This window comes from Topomyia yanbarensis, chromosome 2 (genome assembly GCF_030247195.1).
Source record: "Topomyia yanbarensis strain Yona2022 chromosome 2, ASM3024719v1, whole genome shotgun sequence".
NCBI lineage: Eukaryota > Metazoa > Arthropoda > Insecta > Diptera > Culicidae > Topomyia > Topomyia yanbarensis.
Genome location: NC_080671.1, coordinates 419,560,755 through 419,586,835, shown reverse-complemented (window position 1 = coordinate 419,586,835; position 26,081 = coordinate 419,560,755). Strand labels below are relative to the sequence as shown.

Here is a 26,081-nt window from a genome sequence, read left to right as displayed (position 1 = left end):
CGATATTTTAACGACTCGACAGACGATCTACTGGAAGAAAACGGACTATTTGCGTACTGCCAGAATGTTTGTTGTTATGATTAGTGTTTGTGCGCTCGTACTTCTGTCTGGTTCATTAGACGCAGCCTAGCTGGTGAGGTTTTGAAATGTCAACAAGCGAGTCAAATTTAATAGAACTACACATTCTAAAGTCGTGCTGAATAAATGCTGTCGGAATAATTGAGAACTTATGAGCAGAAAAGAACATTTCGTATGCTAAAGATGTTATCAGAAGCGTTATTTTTCGAACATCGTAGCTGTTACGCACGTTTTGGTGGTAGTTACTTGTGATTAATTCAATATCAATTCTTCAAAAGGGCTAATGGGATTTTCATAAACAAACTTATTTCGCTCATTACTCCCCTGTCGAGTCGAAATTCATGAAAGATACACATGAATCAACATCTTTAACCTTGGTAGAATCCATTTCAAATGTCTTCTGGGTTGAAAATATAACAAATTAAGAGAAATCAGCAAAACAAAAGTTTGTTTACAAATCTTATTAGCCCTATTCTAATGTTGATATGGAATTAAGGTAGTCCTTGTAATGTTTTTGGGGTTTAGAATCGAGCAATATTGCAAATGATAGGTACCCATTGTTTCAACTGAAAATAGGCAAATCCAATATAGCTTGAAACGAGGATAAGAACAGTTACGAAGAATCCTTTCGAATCTCGATGTATTTCACCTTTTCTACAGGTTTATCCTTAGCTGTTGCTTGTGGCACTAAAAACTGGATTCTAATCGCACTGCGCACTTACCATTCTTCTTTTAAATTCTTATAGACTGGTTAGGTCGATTGGTCTGTCTATGAGGTATCATCTCTGTCACTTGAAACACACTTTGAAAGTGCGAAATCCAGGTCAGTGGGAAGTGCGCAATACTAATCAAAATTAGTTTCGCTCGCCCCTTTCCTAACCAACTTTTTTTTTATCGTATCTAGGGTTTCAAATCTATTTTTCCTTAGAATTTTTCGGGTCATGAAACACGAAAAACCTGTTTTGAGTAAGATATGGTCGGTATTAAGTCAGACCGGACTAAGTGACAAAATATTGATTTCGAGAAAAACGAGTTTCAAGTTTGAATCGCAGCATCCTTTACATTATAATTGGAAATATTTTTTTGCCATAATTCTTGTTTATTGTTACATATTTAAAATCTGACAAAAGTCGGATGTAGCTGACGAAGTGGTTTATCCAGTGCTATCATTTTCTCATTTTTTGATGTTTTGCGACTTAGTCCGGTCTGCCTTAACACCGACCATATGTGCTTCTTTCGCAGAGCTACAAACTGCTCTATTTTTACATTTTAATGCTCATTACAATTTACCTAGAATATTTACAATACTCCAATTGCATGGAAGAGATAATCAAAGACAGTCTAAATTGACAGTCTTTATTAGTTCTCAATAATATTGCAAACCAACGAACTTATATCAAAAAATCATGTTTCACCTTTAACCCTTTCATGCCCAGCTTTTTCTAGTGTATGTAGGGTTTCAAAATTATTTTTCCTTGGAAATGGCAGGGTCGAAAACACGAAAAGCCTTTTTTTCAAGAAGAGAAGTGCTTCCCTCGCAATTTATTTTCTGTCGTCAACGTAAACTGTCCCTGACAGCACTGCACAGTGGTCTGAAACGCCAAAAAACGTGAACTTAATTCACTAGAGACCAAACCATCGAGTATATTCACAGGGTGTCTTTGGAGGAATTGTTCGTATGAATATTCCCCACAATTTGATAACAATTAAAATTATGCAGGGCTTACTTTGATCGAACTAAAAAAATTAATTTTATTCTGACGCGATAGAAAGTTGGTGTCTTCGATAAAGTTTTAGAAATGCTCATAGTGAAGAATTTTGTTGAAGCACTTGAGCTTGTAGGACTAAAGGTTACCGATTTATAAGGCGATTTCTATGGCAAACCCCTTAAATTAGAAAAACTCTAGAAAGAGAACTGCGGAGACTCCATTTTGGATCGATTGGATTCGCGTTTAGCTGTCAAAAAACGAATCCAATCGAACATTGCCTATCCTTATAACATTGGACGTGTTGCCATACAATGCCGGGGCATACGTTGCCAAAAATGCTGTTTTTCTCTCCGCAGTTCTCTTACTAGAGTTTTTCTACCTTAAATCTAGTTTTTTTAATATAACTTTTTTCATTGTGATTTTTCGTACAAACTATGTTCAAGACAAATGTGTAGGTATCAAAGCTACATAATATTGTTGAAAACTGTATGTGAAAATACTTATTCGTTTCAAAATTATTGAAGATTTTTACATTTGTTTACGCCAACTTCAACTACGTATAAGAAAGAAAGGTGCAAACCAAAATGCACAAACAGGCACTTTTTTCACTGTCTAAACTATGCACAATAAAGCTAAGAAGGTTTGGTGCGTGGCACTCTAGAACCCTATGAATAGGGTAAGTTGTTATGTTTTTTTTAATTTTTCCATTCAAAAATCAGCATGAAATTTTTTTTTTCGATTTTTTTTCGTAAAATTTAGTAATTAATGGTATGACATCCTTTTGTAAGCATTAAATTCATTATGACATGTCTATTTGAGTATATATTAGAATGTGATCTCCAATGATATTAAACACAGAGGCGACGCGTGGTTCCACCGTCAACCTGTTCAATACCACAAAGTCCCTCAAAATCGTTGATTCTAACATCAAACTAATAAGACCAATGAAAGATGTTCGTCGGACGCTTTTTTCTGATGTTTTTGTGATCGCAGGAGTCGAGCAAAACAAATTTGTTGTCGAAACCCATCGGTGAATCGTCAAACAAACATCTTGTGTAATACCTAATTCAAGAGAGTCCCGTAGAGAATAACAAAAATATATAAAATATCCGTGTAGGCAACCAATTACTTCGCATTGAAAAGATTCCTTAAGTTAAATTTAAACAACACAATCATGTCTAAAGGCATTATTGAATATTCATAAATCATGTTATGATTCGAATTAACCTGTGAAAAAAAAGATTCTATTTTTTACACAGATGATTATCCCTCCTTCCGTATAAGGTAGGTTGACACATTTATTAACCTGTTTAAAATCTTAATGATGCGACAAGTAACCAATTATTTTAAATATATATGATTTCCACCAAATAGGATAGACATTTAAATGTTCCATATTCAATTCAATGAATCCAGAAAATTTATTTTGCTTGCAAAATGTCGTAAGAAAGAGACTTAACATTATTACAATAGAACGCGAAACGATTCGAACAAAATCTTTTTTGAAGTTATGCCCATTTTACATTTTCAGTAGACATGTTTTCAATATGAGTCATTCCACGCGAAGTGATCAAAAAAAGATGCAAACTTGAAGTCGACCTTCACGGATTTGAACCAAATTTGGAGGAATCGTTCATCAGGGGCCAGAATCTAGAATCTAACCGCAAGATGGCTTTTGAAGAAAATTGTTCAAGGAATTTAGAAAAAAAATATAAATTTTTGGGGGCAGTGCTGCCAACTATGCGATTGTTTCAGTTAATTATAAAAGTTAATTTTTCTCTCAATACATATATTTTAATTTTGAAAATTCTAATACCATTGCGTTCTTCAGACATTCTTACATGAAAAACACTTATCATCCCAATATAATATGAGCGCATCCTGAGATATACCGTTTTGAAGGGAAAAACTCATTTTCTCATATAAAAATCCATTTTTATTGGCCAAAATTGAGAAAATCATCAAATGGTCATAAAAATCGACCCTGATCTGCTAGAAGCAAACCAAAAACGTAGTTTGTCATCATTTCTCGTCTACTTCACGAAAAATTATGTTTGAACTCAGAATACTAAAGTTGGTTTTTTAGTGTGGTGCGGTTGCGATTTTATATGGGAAATTGCGATTTTTTCTATTCAAAACGGCGTATCTCATGATCCGCTCGAATTATATTGAGATTATAAGTGTTTTTTATGTAAAAATGTCTGAGAAACACGATGGCATTAGAATTTTCAAAATTAAAATATATGTATTGAGAGAAAAACAACCTTTTAATATTTAATTGAAAAAATCGCATAGTTGGCAGCACTGCCGCCAAAAATTAATATTTTTTCTAGATTCCTTGAACAATTTTCTTCAAAAGCCGACTTTCGGTTAGATTCTAGAGTAAATAGAACCGGAGATATGATCAAAAGAAAATCAAGGGTTTTGGCAGATTGTCAAAACGGGGGGTGCTTCCATGTCCCAAGGGGTGGTTCAATTGACACAAAAATTTGGGTTTTTATATATTGGCCCTAGATGAACAATTCCTCCAAATTTGGTTCAAATCCGTGAAGGTCGATTACACGTGTCTTGATCACTTCGCATGGAATGACCCATATGTAAATGCAAACAGCAAACAATTTCTACGAAGCAAAAATAGATGGTTCGTTATTATCGTCGAACCAAGTAAATCCATATGCGCTTATAACTTGTGTGTCCCAAGTGGACAAAGATCTGGTTAGATTACCCAAGAAAAGCGTTCGGCCGACGGATGTTAACGTACGGCACAGGTGCGAAACGTGTTTAAAATTTATAAAGCGCTCTCGTTTCGCACACAGAGCTCTAACGAGCATGTGGACATCACTACAATGCACGCTGGTTCAATATTTGATTCGAACCAGTGCAAAAGAGAATAGAAAAAGCCATCGCTCTTGGCTCTCACACTGCTGTTTCAACCATCACCCATGCTGCTGCTTCTTTCAAAGCATGTGGTGAGAGTACGATATGCGTGCATGTTTGAGGTTGAACCGATGAAACAATGAAGACGGAAAATTTCTGAAATTCAACTGGAGACGCTAGAATGGCTTATCGTTCCAATCTGAATGTGCAGCTTTACTGCTTGAAGATTTTTTCCTTCGTTGAAAATATTTTGCGTGGTACATACTGCAGTTAATTTAAACTCAAAATGGGTTTCGGTTCGTCTGATTTGGCTTACGTGTTCAATGAACAGGTTGAACGTACCGACGTGTCGCCTTTGATTAAAAACTTCACATTTTTGCTCCCACGTTTATAAAATCTGAAATATTCAGGTTTAAGTGAAAAAAATACTTGTAATTGAATATCAAACCAAAAATTTCAAGTATTGGGGTAAAAAAACTTCAAAATTTTTTTTTGCTGATTTTTGTACGGAAAAGGCCAAAAAACATGATAAAGTAAGCTTACCCTATTCATAGGGTTCTAGAGGGACACGCACCAAACCTTCTTAGTTTTATTGTGCATAGTTTACACAGTTAAAAAAGTGCCTGTTCGTGCATTTTGGTTTGCACTTTACTTTCTTATACGTAGTTGAAGTTGGTGTAAAAAATGGGTGGGTAATGTCAGAGACATAACCGGAGTGAAGTAGAATACACTTAGGATTATTTAAATGGATATGTAGGTTATCAACGGGATTTTGCGGAAAAGGGAAAGCCTTCTAATTAATTCTTCATTAAAATAATGGAGGTCCTGAAAAGGACCGTTTGTTCGCTTTGGCGAATGATACGCTGGATTCGATTCTCGTTGGATGCTGCTGACTTCTGCTCTCTATTTTCGGAATGAAATGTTGTCCATGGGTGCGATACTGACATGATTGGTGGAGCTGTAGCGTTATAAACCGTTTATGATTTCTTTTTGCATCTTATGGTGAAAATATTAAATTGCTGGATCAATTAAAGAAAGGTGGCGTTTGGAAATTTTCAAATGATTCGTTATGATAATTATGGTTAAGAAATTAAAATTAACAAATCAAAATTGGGGATAGTTCTCCATCGTCAACTAGTTTTCTTCTTTTCAAATCTGCAACATTCTTTGAAAATATTGTTGAAATTTTATTGATGAAACGCTGAAAATGCGTTTGGCAACACTGCCCACTAAATGGATGGTGGGGGAAAGGCGCGTATTCGTTTAGGTTATGCTAGTATTAGTAGCAGAAAGGAATGAAAAAGTGCATGGCACGAAAACGAGCGAGCAAGAGAGTGATAGTAGTGCGTATTCGCGCGTAAATATTGGTCGGTCGGTTTTCTCATCATTCGTTGTACACCAGAATAGCAGTAATTTCCGCGCCATAGCCCGTACCAAACAGGTCGTCCGCAAGCAGACAGCAACGAAAACCATCCGCGAAAGTACCTCAATCGCTGGTGACGTTGAGGAGCCAAATGCTACGGAACAGGAACTGTCACCCTGTGAGAAATTCGCCGCTATCGGAAGTGAACGGTATTTTCCTTCCACGATAAAACAAACCAATGGTCCTTTTCAATAAATTATATTGAAAGGAATTTTTAATTGAATTTATAATTGAAACTCCATATCACTTCGGTTGTCAGACTTTACATGCTCGTCTTTTTTATTGGAACTGAAAAGTGCATAATCTGTTTGCCGATGAGAAAAATCCGCTAATTATTATCACAATTTGAATTATTGATCATCGTTGAAATCAGTTCGTTTGTCGCCGGCGACCCGCTTCGTTAGTTCCTGGAAGGAATACTCCCCGTTAGCAGCAGCAAACAAAGGCGCTCTCAAAATTGCCTCCATCACTAGACGTGTACAGAAGTCGCATTGTTTTTGCAAGGAATCGGCGATATAATCACAACAAACGGTCCTTATTAGGACCACAAAATCGTTCTCAGAAGAATTACAAATGAAATTTCCATTTCGTGCTTTGGAAAATAACTTCCCTCTTATCGGATTAGTTATTTTCTATAATAATATCCGAAAAATGTACGATAAAACAAATGAACTGACCAATTTGACGGAAGCAAGAAAATACCTACAAAAATTTGAATCAGAAAAGTGACATTGACGGGAAGATGATTCGATCGTTTCTAATGGCGATTTCGCTTGAACCTGAAACTGAGTCAGGTTCTAACCCCAACTGCTGTCAGTTCATACATTTTGACAGCAGTTGGGGTTAGGAACTGACTCAGTTTCGCCTCAAACGAAAACCACATAAGTGTTTGGCGATTGAAGTTGCCGATTTGTTTTCCAACGTCAATTATTTGCGCGGTTGGCGAAAGAAATGATTTTCAAATTTAATTCTTTCTAATGGAACGATAGCGCTGATAAGGGCTAATTTGTTTGCCGAAGAAAATATTCTCCGGGTGGGAGATTTTTGTTCCAATTGTTCCTGCTTTCTAATACGGAGCTGCACAAATTAATCCATGGAGATGAATCCTAATAATCACCCTCCCGGTATTGACATCTGACAAGTGGACTTGCTGAAACCGACTGAAATGACAATTCTTTCTGACCAGATTTGCGGCTTGGTTCATGAAATTAGCGGGAGCCAATCAGGAACGAGCTTCAGTCAGATGATTTGAAATCGGTTTTTTGTGTGTGTGTGTGTGTGTGTATGCTATCTTACATCCATCAGAAATGAAAATGATGGCTTCTGCTAGTAGCACGTTTCAACATAAACTGATTCATCCACCAGTCGTGTACAGCTCACAAATATTTCTCAGTATTGTACAGCCAACCATTCGTGCCAAGCAACCAAATACGAATGTTGATAGAAACAAATCTGCAGCGAACCTATATTTAAAACTTTTCATCATTTAAGTGTTCGGTTGGTGCACCATATTGACGGCGCTGGCCGAGATGAGCTGAAAATTTTCACCGGCAGTTTTTGAAGGATCTTTTTAAAACACAGTATTTTCGGTATTAATGCATGTTATACATACTCCAAATTTTAATACATCATTGCGGAACATATTTTCGATCAAATTGCCTTAAACCTCAAATCATTTTATTAAGTATGATGGAAGTTATGAACGTTCAAAATCTGACGCGACTGCCACAGCCGATATTTTGAAACGGGCCCCCATGTTGAAACGTTAGAAGTATTCTACTTCAAAATGTAAAAATCTTTAATAACTTTGAAATGAATAAGTATTTTTATATACTAATTATGTAGTTTTGATACCTACACATTTGTTTTGAACATAGTTTGCATCAAAAATCACAATGAAAAAAGTTATATTAAAGAAACTAGATTTAAAGGGTTTGCCATAGAAAACGACTAATAAATCGGTAACCTTTAGTCCTACAAGCTCAAGTTCTTCAACAAAATTCTTCACTACGAGCATTTCCAAAACTTTGTCGAAGACATCAACTTTCTATCTCGTCAGTATAAAAAGTTATTTTTTTTAGTTCAATCATAGTAAGCTATGTCTCATTTTAATTGTTATCAGATTTTGGGGAATATTCATACGAACAATTCCCCCAAAGACACCCTGTGAATACATTCGATGGTTTGGCCTCTAGTGAATTAAGTTCACGTTTTTGGCGTTTCCGACCACTGTGTACTGCTCCATCGGAATCAAATCAGACTTATTGCAATAACTTCAGCTCTAGAGCTGATCCTTGCGGAACTGAATTTAATGAATTTCTGCATTTGGATTGAACCATAAGTTTCAAAATCGTTATTACAAATTTTTGAAAACTCGTAGCTAGTTACCGTCTTCGTCAAAGTTGTTAACCAAGGTTTGAACTATAGTTTTATAAAGCTGGTTTTTCATATTGAGTGACATAGCGATCTTTATTACGGTAAATGCAAAATAATTGATTTCCCCATATAAAATCCCATACAAACTTTGAACGCAATGCGCAAACCCGGGAAGCAACCGATCGCTCCCAAACTTTGCACAGGCATTTGGGACCACAAAAGGAACTCAAAAAGTGCTGTGCTGAGAAATGTCATATCCGAGCCACTCTATTGGGATATCTTTTATACTTTTTGTACGCTTTCTTTGTACTGCAAACTTTGAAAATGATTATTGAAGTGTTAATAAGAAGCAATAATCCCGATATCCGGCTGTTCGGAGTTCGAATTGCTCGTTTCGAATTCTCGGAAATTGATCGCGAGCGACTTCGTACATATTGCCAAGATCATATTGTCTATAGATGTAAAGATTAGAGATGGGCAAACCGATTCAGTTTGATGAGTGAACCGTGTCCGATACACTCACTAAAATGAATCGACTCTTTTGGTCGATTCAGTGACTTGTACTTTGAAACATGATTGTTTGAGATAAGATGAGAAAAAAACCAGAGCTTTAAGAATCGCTTCCTTGTTATACAGATTTGAATAAATTTTCTATAGCAGTTGCATTTTCAATAATGGACTGAATTTATTTTATGTTTCTCGAATACTATTAGAAAGAATGTTGACGTTAAAGGTACGTGTAGGCGTTTTAGTATAATTTCAAAAAGAGCAGGGTAAACTAATTTTCTTTCCTTTCATCAAATAGTTGGATCACCATGTGAGTGTGAGAAGAGGTTCTGCTATTATTTGACAATCTCAAATTGAACTGTTGTTGAAATCTTTTCAAATGCTTCATCTAGCAGTAGCTATGCCAATTTGGAAACCATCAGAGGACTTCGATTTACCTTCGGTTGATTGAGGCACACATTTATGTTGAATATAACAGCTGTTTTGTTGATGTTGATGGAACAATAAACAATATGTTTTATTCCGTGTATACAAACAGTGTTCAATGTTTGTCATTCATTTGGTTTCATTCGATCTAAAGATTCATAATCATGGCAAACTGTCAAATAGGGCATTGCAAAAAAAATTGTGAAAAATGTCAAAGTAAGCTCAGATGCCGAATTTCACATCATTTGGACAATTCTAGACTCCCGCCCACTTCGCTTGAAATTTTTGAAATTGGTACTATGGGAAAATATGGAGGAAAAATATATTAAATGCTATAACTTTTGAAGCAACAATTAGAAAATTACAGTTTATATCTCTTTTTACTGGAAATAACCTTTGAATGGGGATATTCCTGCTTCTAGAAAAATACGGCAAAGTGGGGTACTGGGTCATTTTGGCCCCAAAATCCACTATTTCGAAAAAAAATTCTTCTCCGTGATGCAAATAATAGGGGAACCCGGGGCTATTACGACAGTGGGGGTAATTCGGAGCCTCTCGATTTCTCAGAAAATAGCAAGACTTTCTGACTATCGTACATATTCGTGGAACCGCTATTCTGAAACAATAATTTTGAAATCTGAAATTGATTCTTTGTTCTTTGTAGAAAGGAGATACAACGTGTTTCGTTTTTTTTTGCCATTCTCAAAATAAAAATCATTGCAATGGAAAAACCGTGATTAAAGCAACAAATAAAAGTGAAAAAAACATAAGGTAAAGTGTTTTGGAAAGCTTGAGGCTCCTATTTTATGGAATGATTTTTGTTTGGGTGAAAACACAAATATTTTCGAGACGCTCACCGCATTTGTACTAAATGAGCGAACGGGGCTATACGGACCCCCTATTCCGTCAACCACCGTTCAGCGGCTTGCGGCTGTGCACACCGTTTCACTCGGAACAGCAAAGAAAATACATGGGTCGCCAATCGACAGCTGTGACATACCAAATTAAGTTTTTGTGAAGGATTTTTTTTGCTTCTTAAGTCTCTCTTATAAATACTTTATAGGTAAAAATAATTCCATTGCAAAAAATTGAAGAAAAATGACCGTCTGAATTGCCCCGTAGGGAGCTCCGAATTACCCCTACATTGTAAAAGGATGGAAAAACGTAGAGGTTTGCAAATCGTCGCCTAGCGCTGCCATTGAATGGTGGAAATGAATCTTTTATGGCATCAAAATGTAGCTGAGGTTTCAAACTAACAATTAGGACCTTTGACCGGTAAATTTTCTCACATCTATCCACCTAAAAGGGCGATTTGCTTAAGTAGGTCCGAATAGCCTCGGGTTCCCCTACATATTTTGCAGTTTTTCTAATGTGAAAAAATCTCAGAAATCGAACGGAACCTTTTTGACCTTTGTCCGAATACGAGAAGCTGGAATTATAGGGCCTGTTGTCATTCATATTACATTTTATTATTTTCTCGTGCATATATCTCTATTATTCTTCAATCAATTTCATAAAATGTTGAACGTGGAAAATTATTAGGAATACAACAAAAATAGATTCGTTAGCGGTAAAATTCAGAAACTTCAAATTTTTTGTCATTAACTCTACAAATCACATTTTTTCATTAAATCTCCTAATACCTCAACTTCCCCTATTTTTCCACGAATGAAACTTTTCTCATTTGATCCCTAAGCGTATTTTACACTAAAAGTAGTAAATAAAATAAGAGTTTTGTTGTTTAATGGAGTTAATATGTGCGATTTTATAATAAAAATATGAAATCGTAACTATATGTCAGATAATTTGATGTTTCTGAATTTTACCGGTAACGAATCTACATTTAATTTATTTCTAAGGATTTTCCGCGTTCAACAAGGTACAAATTTTTAAAATTGAGTAAAGAATAATAGAGATATATGCACGAGAAAATGATAAAAGTTAATATGAATGACAAAAGGCCCAATGACCCCAACTTCTCGTATTTGGACAAAGGTCAAAATGGTTCCGTTCGATTTCTGAGATTTTTTCACACTAGAAAAATCGCAAAATATGTATGATTTGTATAACGGAGCAGAAAAATTAATAAAAATAGAGGGTTTTGGGATCAAAATGACCCAGTACCCCACTTTCCCGTATTTTTCTAGAAACAGGAACATCTTCATACAAATACTATAAAATGAGATATAAATTGTAATTTTCTGATTGCTACTTCAAAAGTCATAGCATTTAATATATTTTTCCTCCATATTTTCCCTTAGTGCCAATTTTTTAAAATTTTAAGCGAAGTGGGCGGGAGTCTAGAATTGTCCAAATGATGTGAAATTTTGCATCTGAGCTTACTTTGACATTTGTCACATAATGAGAGGGGGGCCTTTGAGAATTAAAAAAATTGCATAACCCTATTTGACAGTTTGCCATGATTATGAATCTTTAGATCGAATGAAACAAAATGAATGGCAACCATGCAACAAGATATGCAATATTACTTTTTTGAACCAAAATATAATCTAGTGATCAAAATTGCTCGCAAAAATTTTAAACGGAATTTACTAAGATCACAATACTTCCTTCCAGTAGTATAAGAAGTTCTGCTCGTTTGGATCCATCAAATTTTCGTTCGTTTAGATACGTCAAATTCGTCTTGACCACACTCTATCCGCAAGTGCCGTTGAGGTGAGCAGAAATGCTCACCTAATAAGCAAATCATCATCGGTGACGACGGGAGGAGGAACGATGCGCCATATCGTGATGGTTAACAATGTTCTGTGCACTTTACAAAAAACATACCCATCAAAATCTAATTCAGCATTTTCGTATTGGAAACATATTGAATAATACACGACGACAAGGAGGGGGTTGGTCGGGCTATAGAGGAAGCGGGTTTATGGCTGTGAAAATGCGTGTTTCGCATTGTCGCGATGCTTTTAGAGCGTAGGGGAATTGTGGGAAAAACCGACACTGTGGGTAAAACCGACACCCCACAACTTTTCCTAGAAATCAAATTTTTATTCATTTCATAATGATACAATATTATTAGTACGTTTATTTAGAGCATTTGAAGAAAAATTGGATTTACGTTAGTGCGCCGAATGTCATAAAAATTAACAAAACATTCGACAGCAGCGTTCATACTCGTCTGGATGTAAAATTTCGTTGGTAGATTTTAAGGTTTTAACCGAACGAAAGCTTTTCAAATCACCCCATTTTTCAGTACCTATTATTATCGGCCTGTCCTATGATCAACTAGGTGCATTGAAGACGAGTTTGAAAAATTCAATATTTTTAATTGCTTTTATAAAAAAATGTGCACTGTTGGGGTAAAACCGACACCCTATGGTTAGGGTAAAACCGACACCCTGTTAAGATGGTTGTGTATAGTTGCGATTCATTTCAAAATACTGGGGATCTTTGTGACACTTCAATTAGCCTATTAGAACACTATAGTATTAGCAGAAACACACAGAAATACTTTTATTGTGTTTATTTCTTGTAAGTCTCTTTAAAAATCAAAAATTGGAATTTTTGCTTATCTGATTATATCGAAGCTTTTGCTATTTCTGCAAAAAGGTCATCAAACCGAATTTATAGTGTTCTCTTGGTTTGTCATAGACGAATTTTATCACAATGAGACAATGATATTATGTATACTCCAATAGATCGTTGATGATCAGAGTCCGAAAAATCAAATCTGAAAAAGATAGTTTTACTAAGAAGTGTGTGTGTCACTTATAAGTGAATGAATCCAATTAGCAGAACGTAGAACGCTTGAAAATCTTCTCTTATGAAATAAAATGAAACTGGAGGTTGCAATGATGTGCGCAAGGATTATTTGGAAATACTCATATCAATAAATAATCCTATAGCATAAAATACTCTTATTTATAGTACTACGCTTTCGAACTTTCTTCCCCTCACTACATGATGAAGCAATAAAAAGCACATATTTGCATCATACATACTCACACTTTATTAATCACGCATATATCTCATGTTTAATAAAGATAAAGATTTTAATAAAGTGGAGAGAAAATAAATTAAAGCGGGTGTCGATTTTACCCCTATGGGGTGTCGGTTTTACCCGCAGTGCTTACAAAAAGTCACTTTGTTTTCCAAGTTTTACAACCAATATTTTTTAATGAAATTAATTTTTTGAAGTGCTGAAAAAATTAAGTCTAGTTAAGAATTTTCTGAAGAAGAATTCTGCATAAAAATTATAATTTTATTGGTTTTGTGGCAACTTAGAAAAAGTGTTAAGCTTAAGGTGTCGGTTTTAACCATAATTCCCCTACATATACCAGACCTAGCACAGACAACACGTTGCAGTTTGAACGGTCGTTTTTTTGCGTTGAGAAACGATGACATCTCAAATAGTGTATCGTCTGTGGTACATTGTGCGAGTAGTGTTTGCATTTTAATCATAATTTCATGCTTGATCGAATCGTTTTTTCCTCTATTGCGTAGCTGGATTTGTTCGAAACCAGGTTTGAAAGATTTGAGGCAGTGATCATCGATGAGTGAAATAGTGAAGCATCGAAAGAATTACAGAACCAACCAACACCAACCAATCTCCGAGAAGATAGTTAATATTTTTACAATATCCATACGGTTCGAATAAGAGTGTGTCCGAAGACGTTAAATCAACTTGTGAATAGGTTGAATGTTTAATGTTGGTGCTACTAGAATAATTTATGTTCCGAGGTTCATACCGGTTGGTTTATTGTATCGCTGAAAAACCGGCGAAGAGGGAACCAGTTTTCAGATTTGGAACATCTAGTTGGCAGAGGCAGAAAAAAAATCTGACAGCATTGGCGATGATGGGCGACGAGTGCAACGTGGAGCAGTTGTTTTGCTGGTAAGTATGCTGCTAAAATACTAGTTTAGTGAGATTCTTCGCTGTGGATTTCGAGAACAAAAATAGCTTCACGTCCTAGATTCTTCGCTTTATGTTAGTTTAATCTAGGAGTCGACCAAGATGGCTTTTAACTTATTGTTTTTAAAAGATAGTGTGATTAAGCTGTTTGTAATAGAATGACATCCAAACCGTGTTGATTCACCGAAAACAACTATGATCGAACCAAAGTTAACGAATTTATCTGTATATAGTAATATACTTCAATTTTTCTGGTGGAACACAGAAGCCAAATTAGGTTAATAGTGCATAGAATGCATGCTTCTAATACAGAATAATGCTTTGCTGAAGGGAATCGTCTTGGCTGTACCATTTCCGCTGTATATAAAACCTTTTCCTCTAGACCCTCTCATTCGTTAGTAGGTTGGTTGTACTATACCAACTGTCATAGATTCATGTCGATGCGGATGCAGGATGCATTTGTTGGATTGAGCCGTCTTTCCTGTGCTCTTCGGTAAATTGCACGTGCAAAACGTGATCGAAAGTGGGAAATAAACGAAAATAGCGTACCCCAACTATATACTGAAACCGAGCTGGCAGTCAGATGAGCAGAGAGCAATTGATGTGCACACTGCTTAAGTTACTCCGCTTGTTTTGTGAAGCAGTAAATAAATTGTTCCATGAGTGCTTTTTGCGCGAAAAACGGTTTGGAACGTTTTCCTGTAATTATAGAAGAAAATAACTTCACGAGCAGCGAAAGGTGTGGCCGTCACACTTCTACTATTTTATCCTTGTTCTATTTTCCTTTCTCGTGCACACTTGTTCGAAAAGCATGTAAATACTGTCATTAAGGTAACAAAACTGTATCATGTTTGTATCTTATAGGAAAGACAGCATTCTTGGCAGCTAGGACCAACTGGTGCTCGTCCGAACCGAAGTGACCAGTCACTGAAAAGTTACCGTTAGGTAGAAGATGAAACCCAACCCGGATCCCTTTGGAATTGAATAACTAATGCATTCAGGAAAGCTTACACCTATCTCCTCGTTTTTTACGATAGTTCATTTCGGTTCAACTAGCTCGGGAACCCAATGAAAGGATCGATTTTACGAGTTCTATTCCATTCCAAGTCATGCATGCTTTACACGTTGCAGCCCGAGTTTCCAGGCGATTTTCCACCTTGCTGTTAATTTCATAATGTTTTGCTATCGGATGCACAGTGGGACTTTCAAAGGGCACAAAACCACAAAATGGCGAAATGTTGCGTCTAATACTAGTTTGAGATTTGTTTCGTGGATTATCAATCGAATATTGAATTCGTACAAGATATACGAAAAAGTTTTAAACTCAGGTAGCGTTAAAACAACATATTTTGAAAAGAAATGCTAAGAAACATGGACAAGTACAGTCATAGGCGTAACACGAGTGAAGTAGAATTCTTTGCGAATCAAGATATGTTAATGCACATACCAGCGATTATTAGGGGGACCCGGGGCAATTAAGACCGTGGGAGGTAATTCGGATCCCCTCGATTTCTCAGAAAATCGTAAGACTTTCTGGCTGTCGAACATATTCATGGAACCGCTATTCTAAAACAATAATTTTGACTGCTGAATCTAATTCATTGGTTTTACATTTCTTATAAAAGAAATGTATAGAATTCGCTCAAACTTTCAAGATTTTTTCCGAGGCCCGGAGGGCCGAGTCTTATATACCAATCGACTCAGCTCGACGATTTGGGACAATGTCTGTGTGTGTGTGTGTGTATGTAACGGACAAATTCTCATTCGTGTTTCTCAGCAATGGCTGAACCGATCTTATCCAAACCAGTTTTAAATGAAAGAACTAAAAAACAGTATGAACGCTATTAATTTGTTTTTGATTCTGATGTTTAGTTTCCAAGATATGAATGCTTGAATGCGTAGAAATGGCGTTTTTTGCAGTTTTTTAAATTATCTGCCGAAATTGACAATATAGATTAACAATTTATATACATTTAGACAGCTTTAACGAATACCTTTCGAACAAGCTATAGATTGTTGAAATCGGACTATTATCAAAAGAGATATTTAACATTAAATGCCGACGAAAGATTTTTATCATTTCCCATTGCCAGAAATATGACCAAAAACATGTAATCTATTATTAACGCCAAAACGGCTTATTTTAGGTCAATAGTATCTTCGGAGAATTCAATGGAGGTAATATTCCCTTTCTTTTGGTATTGTGCTTTTGCTGATTAATCCCCCTATGAGTGAGATATTATCACAAATTTTCTTGGAAGTGATTATATCAAAATGATGCCTTCAGCAAATTTGTAGCTCTTACTTTTGCGAATAACTTTGCTGAAGACATTAAATATCTATTTTGAATACTTTAAAAGTTATGGCTTGTTGTTTGTTGATTACTCTTTGTCGCCTATTTATTGTTCAATATAGTAATAATCCATTGAAATAAGCCAAACATTATTACGATAAAACGAATTTTGTATTTCATTTTTCTATCTGCAACCGCTAGAAATAATCACCGAACACTTCCAAGTTGTCTGGTAGGAACTTGATAACTTATCAGTGCAAAAATGTTCATTTGTACGAACCTTCTCACTGCAATTTTTCAAACTTGTGACCATCGGATCGATCTGAAACATATCGGAAAATGAAAAGCGAAATAAATAACTCCAAGCAACGGCATAGCCAAGAGAAGGTTTCGGGGTTTAAGACAATACAACCCCCCCCCCCAATACACCCAAAAAAATATTGGATTGAAGTTGAAAATTTATTGATGCTGACTGATTTAATTCAATATTACAATAACAATTATCTGATCCGTAGATTGATAACCTGTTGTTGTAAACATCATGAGGACTTTTGATAAATTGTCGGAATGGGGTCTTGATATGTAACTGATCTATTGGTCTTGATTTCACAGTTGTCTAATTGCATCCATATCAAATTCCTGCCTGAAAACATTCCAATAGAAAATTCCAGAGTTCTGTAATCAATCATAATCCTCAGATTTATTTTCAAATTGAGCTCGTTTTTGTAGAGATGTACTGTAATAAGGGTCTTTATTTAATAGGAAGCGAACATAAAATTGATTTAATGTTTATGAAACATAGAACTGCTCACCAAAAAAATGCATAACTTTCAACATTTGCTAAAAATGTTTTCCCCTTTCTCATTCACTCTAAAATTCGTCAATCTAATCCCGACCGGGAGGGCCGAGTGTCATATGCCAATCGACTCAGTTCTTCGAGATCGGAAAATGTCTGTGTGTGTATGTGTGTATGTGGAAAAAAATGTGACCTCTGTTTCTCAGAGATGGCTGGACCGATTTGCACAAAGTTAGTCTCAAATGGAAGGTACAACCTTCCCATCGGCTGCTATTTAATTTTTTATTGATTGGACGAAAAATGACGATTTCCATTCGACTCTAGCAGGTTCTAATCGATTTTGATGAGCATTTGATTTTTGTTGTATGACCAATTATATGTATAGGTCAAATGTTTAAAAACAGTAATTTAAGGTCAAGATAGCATCATTTTGAAACCGCCAATTTCGGAGGTTTAGTATCTTCGATGAGTTTTACAAACGTTAAACAGCGCATCATTTGATAAAATAATTTTGACGGTATATCGTCCAAGAAGTATTTATGGTGAATTTTATTCATGAACTCTGTTACTATTTTCTGAAAAATTAATTCTGCATAATTTTAAAACTTCAAAAATCACGGTTTCGGAATTATGCCGTTTGGACAGTATGATCGATTTTCACCAAACCGAATTTCTGGTTACGCCGTTGATTTCAAGTAAGTGGAAACAAAGTCGTTCTACACTCGTTCAAAAGAAACTTCTTCGAATGCTGAATATCTATTATAACACATTGAAACCCCAATTTTATCAGCCAAATATGAACATATGTTTGATGGGCTCTAGCAGACGAACAAGACTGAATTCGAGTAAATCCTTTCTTGAGCATGTTTTCCTTATCATGAAGATATGCGAAATATGCGAAAATAAAAAGTTCATCATAATCAGAAATAGTTATCAAACTACATCAAGGGACGAGAAGAATATTTTAACAGCTTCAGTTTATTATAAAGAAAAAAAATTGCCCGATTTAGTCAATGTCCCCATTTTGTCAGCCTAAAATACGCCATGAGACTGATAAAAATGGGTTTTTATGGTATGTATTATTCACTGTGTTTCACATTAATAGGTACATTTCATTTTCCAATTCGTATTCCAATTAATTGGTATACTTAAGGGTTTATATGTTGCAGATAGAGAAAATACTGAAATTTTCAGGTTTTTTCCTACACAATATTACGAAAGCTCATTAAACAATTTTTCCTAATAAGTTTGTGAAAATTATAAACTATTTGAAATTTTTTAATAGTTTAATTTTTTATTTAACCGTGATTTTTTAATAAATAGTGACCATCGCTTCACAACGTAGTCTATTTTTCATGGCTTGCGGTGAGCACGATCTCTCGAATTGCTGAACTGAAAATTATGGAATAGAAATTAATTTTTAGTATTCTTTACAGACCCGCTGGTGCCCTAAGACGATTTCGCTAGATTTTCAGAGCTCTGTGCACATATTAGTTCTTAAATAGGAAATAAAACCAAGTCTGGAAATATTCACTGTTAATTTTCTTTGAATGGTATCACTGCTAGTATCACCAGCGTTGATTTCTTAGTTCTCAGTCGCGTTGGAAATTTGAGTAAAGTATAAACTTCAAATCGATTCAAAAAAAAATTTCGATTTTTTTAGCTCAGTACAATATATAACCCCTTTAGGAAAATTCAGTTTTCCCACCACAATATAGATATTTTATTAACAGAGCATTAACAATAATTCGTTGGTATGTCTATTTTATGGGCCATTTTTTCGCTTTCCCATTGATTTGGTTTGAGATTTCTAGCATTGATGTTGTCCTATGCTGATTTGAGCGATTCTCTGAGTCCTGCCACTATCCCATGTAGTATGTGTTATCAAAAACATCGCGAAGCATCAAGTTCTAAATGTTCTCAAACGATATAATATCCGAAGAGTGATAAGAGTTATAAGAAATGTCTCATCACACTGTTAGGTGGATTAAACACGTTTTTTTTTAGAAAGGAGATATAACGTGTTTATTTTTTTTTGCCTTCCTCAAAACCAAAATCGTTATAGTGGTATAACCGTGATTAAAGTAATACATAAAAGTAAAAAAAATAACAGGCAACTGTTTTAGAAAGCTTGAGGCTCCTATTTTATGGCATGATTTTTGTTTGGGTGAAAACACAGATATTTTCAAGATGCTCAGCTCACCCTTTTTGTGCGAAATGAGTGTGCGGGGCTAATCTGACCCCTTATTCCATCAAACACCGTTCAGCGCCATGTGGCTACGCAGACGATTGCACACGCCACAGCGAAGAAAATACATGATGCGACAATCGACAGCTATGTCTAACCAGATTAAGTTTTTGTGGCGCAATTTATTTTTTTTTTGCTTCTTAAGGAGTTTCTCAAATAAATATTTCCTAGGTAAACATAATTCCATTGAAAAAAAAAATAAAAAAAATGACGTACTGAATTGCCCCGTAGGTAGGTTCGAATTACCCTTACATTGTAAAAGGAAGAAAAAACGTAGTTTTGCAAATCGTCGCCGAACTTTTATGGTACCAAAATGTAGCTGAGGTTTCAAACTAACAATTAGGACCTCGGACCGATAAATCCCTTCACCACATCTATCCACCTAAATGGGCGATTTGCTTAGGTAGGTCTGAATATCCCCGGGTTCCCGTATCTAAATGGAAGGTGGACTTCTGGTTCCGAAGTTACGGGTTAAAGAGTGCGGCCGCACAGCAAATTCCCATATACTGGTGCCACCATGATGGCCAAATGAAGCAATACATATTAAAATGTATGCAAAATTACTTGGATTTGCGGGTCTAGATCACTAATGACCAATCTAAGTAGCTTTCATACCATTGGCCGCCTATCACAGTCTACTTTCTACTTCTGCCCAAGTCAGACGTACAATTGAACCAAGTGAACAACAAATAGCAATACCTCGATCTAGTGTGAATTGTCTCGAGAACAAAGGAAAGATTTAATTTATTCTTCCCATCATGAGTAAAGTTGACGAAAAAACTCTGCTCCGACCCAACACAGCGGTCGTTGACTTTAAATTCTGTTCAATACGATTGAGTTTTCGTGAAGTGGAATACCTGCTGAAGGTGAAGATGCAGCTTAAGCTTAAGGAGGTTATGTATCTTCAGTATCATCATCTTCGCAATGTATTACTCGTATCATTCAACACGTTAGCCCAAGCCGAACGTTTCGTTTTGCAGAACAACTTGAAGCACGTGGCTGAAAGTGATAAAGATGGAATTAAGATTCCCGTGTATATAGAAAAAGACTACGTTAATGTAAAGCTACATGACCTGTCACCACGTACCCCTCCTGATCTAATTGCAAAATACATGTCGCAATACGGAGAAGTAGAATCTTTTACACGTGATACGTGGAGAAATTTCTTCCCAGGTACTCCTAACGGCGTTCTTGTGGTGAGGATGCGGATTGAAAGACCTATCCCCTCCCACTTGACTATAAAACTCAAAACCCACGAAGCTACTATTAACCAAACTACGTTATGCACCCATGAGGGGCAAACTCCTACATGCAAGTATTGCAATCAGCCAGCGCACCACGGACAACCTTGCGCGGAAGATACAGAGGAGAATGCATCTCTACCGATTGCCAACGCATCCACGGCAAACCAACCAAAAAAAGAGTTTTCAATACCAACACCTGAGCCACAAACGGTTGCCAAATTTGTGGCAGCTGTTCAGTCCATATTGACCACTAGAGTGGGACATGGTTATATGAAAAAAATTAAATTTCGCTCCGAGTAACTTTTTGGGTCCCATTTAGCTCCCAGAACAACTCTGCAAATTTTTAGTTCGATCGGTGAAACTATATTTTTGCGCCCACGGTTTAAAGTTTATATGGGATTTCGTATGGGGAAAACGTCTTTTGCAAATTAATTCTTCCAAGAGTCGCCCGTTACCTCCTAAAAATTAATAGATGTCTGATTTTTATAGGAAATTTGTTAAGGAAATAAAGTTTAGAAGACCATGAAACGATCTGATGCTTGTGGAAAAAGTTATTAAGAAAAAACCGATTGATGCCCTGATGATTGATGAAAATTTCACTTTTCATAGCATCACTGTTGCTGACTATCGAATTATATACAAATTTTTTAACTTTTTCTAATTATATACAAAAAAGCCTCAATTAATCCCTTAAAACCCTTACGAAGTGGCCAAACAGTATAGATTATTGATTTAGACACATTAAGAGAAGACCAAAACAAAATTGCATATAATTGGACAACCAACAACAGTGGTGCTAGAAAAAATGAATATTTTATTAATCGTCAGACCATCAATTGGTTTCAGCTTAATAACTTTTTTCTCAAGCGTCAGATCGTTTCGTAGTTTTCGAGACTTTGTTTCTTTGTTAAATTTCCTACAAAAAACACATAACGGTTTATTTTTAGGATGCAATGGGCGACTCCTGGAGGAATTATTTTGTGAAAGTTAATTTTTCCATATAAAATCCCATGTAAACTTTAAACGACGGGCGCAAAAATATAGTTTCAGGGATCAACCTAAGAATTTGCACAGATGTTCTAGGACCCAAATGGTACCCAAAAAGTTGCTCGGAGCTGGAATCTATTTTTTGTCCCACCCTATTGACCACAGCAAAAGCAGCATCCTGTACCCCAAAAAACCACTGTAAGCAACATCGGTGAAGAAGGTAATAATAATGACGACGGATTTACATTGGTCACCCGTAAGTGTAAGAAGCAGGAAAGAACACCTGATACCGAGCACCAAGGCACTTTTAACGATGATGACCTTGATGTGAAGGACAGGAGAGAATGAAATGATCTCCATAACGCAGTAGGCGGGCCGCGAAAGAAGGTCTCCGCTCGCAATAAAAAGTTGCGCGCTTGAGATCCAACGAATAATCAATATTTGTTTTTTTTTTTCTACATTTTGTAAACATATGAAAGATCCACGGCTCCGTTAAGCTACCGCTATGAGCCGTGTCAAATAAATGAAATAATAAAAAAAAAAATTGGCCGCCTATGACGGTTCGTGATGCCCTCGGAGAACATGCCAAGCTCCTAAGTTAATGTTCCATCTATTTCTCAGCGAATTCTTTGCCGATTTTTACAAACTTGATTTCAAATGAAAGATATGCCACTCCTATTAACTGCTATTGAATTGAATTCAGATCTGGTTGTGGAATTATGGGATGTTAAGGAGCCATTCATAAACCACGTAGTCTCAGTGGGATTTAAAGAGAATTGTGTTCAACATACTAGTCGGTTCAGCTAGCTATATTTATGCAGACACTTCGAAGCACTTCGAAACTATTGAGAAAACAACTCTTTAGGCGACCATTCAAACTAAGACCCAAGGATTTTTTGGACAAAACAACAACCCGACACGATGTTGTTCCTTGCGTATATTTAGATAATGTTTTGGTCTTATGAAAAACCCTCCCCAAGGTTGAGGGGTTTGACGGTATTGCAAACATCATCAGGCATATTGCGTGCATCAGCGCTAAAGAACAACTGCTTTAAGATGGTTATTGCAGTGCGCCTCGATAGTGGTGCATCGAGGAGACCGAGAGGGATTATGGGCCTTTTTTATGTTCTATGTTTCTTCATACTCTGCACCAGCGCATACAAACGCTCAATATACTGAAATCTGTGCGCGGTGATATGGCCGACTGGCGGGTCGAGGTGCATCGACTTTTACTGTGTGCCGTGTTTGCAAATATTGTTCCACAATTTGATGGTGGTATTCGTGGACGGGGCTCACAGTGGGAGTCATTGTGTGTCCATTTATCGGTTGAATTCGTCATCGTGCATATACTAATTAAATTAATTTAATAATTGAATTAATTTAATAAATACATAAGTAGAAACCTATTAGTTATCGCTTTGTAATAATCGTAGTTTTTCGTACTAGTGTACAATTGTTATGTGCTAGTCGTATGTCTATCTATGTATGTGTTCGTCTGAGTATTTGTGGCAGTTGGGTCAGGAAATCGATATGATAGAATAGTGGCTAATACTTCTGGCGATCAATCTGTGCATTTGGTTCTATTCATTCGGGAAAGTCGGATTGGATAATTTAGGGTACAATGAATTTACTGACAGACGTGAGTCATCCATTCCCGGCCAGCATAGCATGATGAAAGTCTAACAGCTTGCAATTGTCGTGACAACATTTGCTGAATTTAAACGACTTTGATTGCATGTTACATGTGTTTTTCTGTTCTACTTCGCTAGTCTGTTTCTTTTGTACATCTATTAATTTGCTTTTCTATTACTAATGTATACCAAAATAGTATCGGTCAATTTATACACTTCTAATCAAGTGCTTTGTATCTTTTTTCTTTATTCGGCATGTTATGATTCCTTTTATTAGTATATTTCTGCTATACGCTATCTATACTCATATAGGTACAAACGCTCGGGGCCTTCGCGATAACACAAACCTGGCCACAAACGCGACCATGCAATTGCAATAATCCACACATACTTACACCCGCGATTTCGGCTACATGAAAAAACCCCGGTACCGTAAAACGGAGAATCTTTGATCACCGGGGTAAGTTTGATCAAATGAGACTTTTTTCAGTGACGTGCGATAAGATGATTCCCTCTAGCAAAATCATCGAAACAAAATACAGACCATATTCTAACCATGTTCAGCATCTACCGGCAACGATTGTTTTGAAATTTAATGTACCTTTTATGAACATAAATTCAATTTGAAAATGATACAACTCCATGCATCGTTTCAATCTGTTCAAACAATTCCTTGTATATTAATGAAATCAACCAACTTCAACTAAACTGATCACTTTTTTAGAAACCGTAAGTATTTTTGTCCAATAATTTATTTAAAAAATCCGAGATTTTCATTGCTAACTGTTTTATGTCGACTATTTCCCCGAAAAAGTTCGATAAAAGTCGGCCGTATCCTTCCAGGCAATTTTGTTTTCTTACGAGACGACACAATATTGGGCCATAAAAACGCCTTCAGATATGCAATTTACACAACATTTGGAGCGTTATTTCTTATTTCGATACGCATATTTTGCTGATCAAAGTTACCCCGAAAACAACGAATGAAAATTTACAACAAATTTATTTTATTTTTATGGTAAAACGAAATAAATTACCGAACAATTTGGACGTTTTCAATCTACGAGTACCAGTACTTGTTTTAAAAATTCAAACAGCTACATCTACCGGATTTGAAGAAAGTTATTGATCAATGTTCCCACGTTTTACGTTAGTTAAGTAAACGTAGCATGTTTAAACTTCCAAACGCGGTCTCAAACATTAACCCATCACTCGCGCGATCATGAAACGGTCACATCCGGAAGTCTTACCTCGGTCCTAGCAGTCTGGACTAATGTCTTCAGTTGATCCAATCAAAAAAGTGACGCTCATATTCACTAAACAACACGTACAATGGTGACATGACCTGGAACTCTAGTGATTCTCTTCTACCATCTGTACCATACACTAAAAATTAAGCATCAGACGATAAAAACAAGAATACACACTACATCATTATAAAATCGAAATTATACACGCGAAGTCACATACACGTGACAAACACGTTAATATACAAATGCTTGAGCCCTTCGCGACCATCCACGGCACCTACACCCGCGATCTCGAAAACATGATAACATCCCGGTGATAACGTGAATGTCTCAGCTCCTATAAATTTTCAAACGCGGTCTCAAGTGTGAACCTAAAAACTCACGCGGTCGCACGAACATGAATCGGTCACTTCGGATATTTCTATCCTTGATATCAGCAGACTAGGTCCATGCCTTCAATTGGATCAATTAAAAAACAGAAAGCTCTCATATCCACTGGACACCACGTTACATGGCGACATGACTGAGGACTCTAGTGATATGGGGTAACTTACTCCCTGTCAGAATGTGAATTGTACACCAAAAACTAACTATCAGAATGAAGGTCCGCGTGACCATCCAAGAACGCACGCGTATATAGGAAATGCCACACAGTTACAAAATCCAGTCTTGTACACTCAAAGTCACAACGCTTAAGCCCTTCGCGATTAACAACGCATACCTACGTTCGCGATCGCGCAAACTTAATAACACCCCGGTAATAAGGAGAACGTTTTAGCACTTACGAAGTTTCAAACGCTGTCTCAAACACAAACCTACAAACGTCCGTTTTCGCGCGCTCATGAATCGGTCACGTCCGGAAACCATTAGTCTCTGTCCTAATAACTTAGGTCCATACATTCAGAAGAACCAATCAAAAAATAAAGCACATATCCACTAGACAACACGTATCATGGCGACATTACCGGGCATTCTAGTGATATGGAAGATCTCTCACCCTTTTAGCATCATAGCAGTACACCAAAAAATAAAGTACTAGATTCACGGTCCGCGCGCGATTATCCAAGAACACACGCGAATATGCGAAAGGCACACGGTTATAAAATAGAATTCATACACGCGAAGTTACATACACGTTAGCACACGCGACATACAAACGCACGCGCAATCGACGTACATATGCTCGAGCTCTTCGCGATGATACACGCGATCGCGAGTCCCTGCGCCCGCACATACCTGAACCGTACAATGAATATCACATTCAGAACCACGGCCCGCTACAATTGGCCTAATGCTGTGTTTTAGTGGGCGACATTGCCTGTCTCGTCTGCAAATTGTAGTATGTGATTCTGACGGGGAGCCC

At 36.5% G+C, this 26,081-nt stretch overlaps 1 protein-coding gene across 1 annotated transcript in view; it reads left to right on the top strand.

Moving 5' to 3' along the window:
- LOC131685215 (extracellular sulfatase SULF-1 homolog) overlaps positions 1 to 26,081 on the top strand; it is a 249,304-nt gene that overhangs the window by 615 nt on the left and 222,608 nt on the right. The window contains exon 2 of the mRNA XM_058968784.1: positions 13,861 to 14,251. The gene's annotated coding sequence lies outside the window, so the exon portion shown is untranslated. The remainder of the gene's footprint in view (positions 1 to 13,860; positions 14,252 to 26,081) is intronic.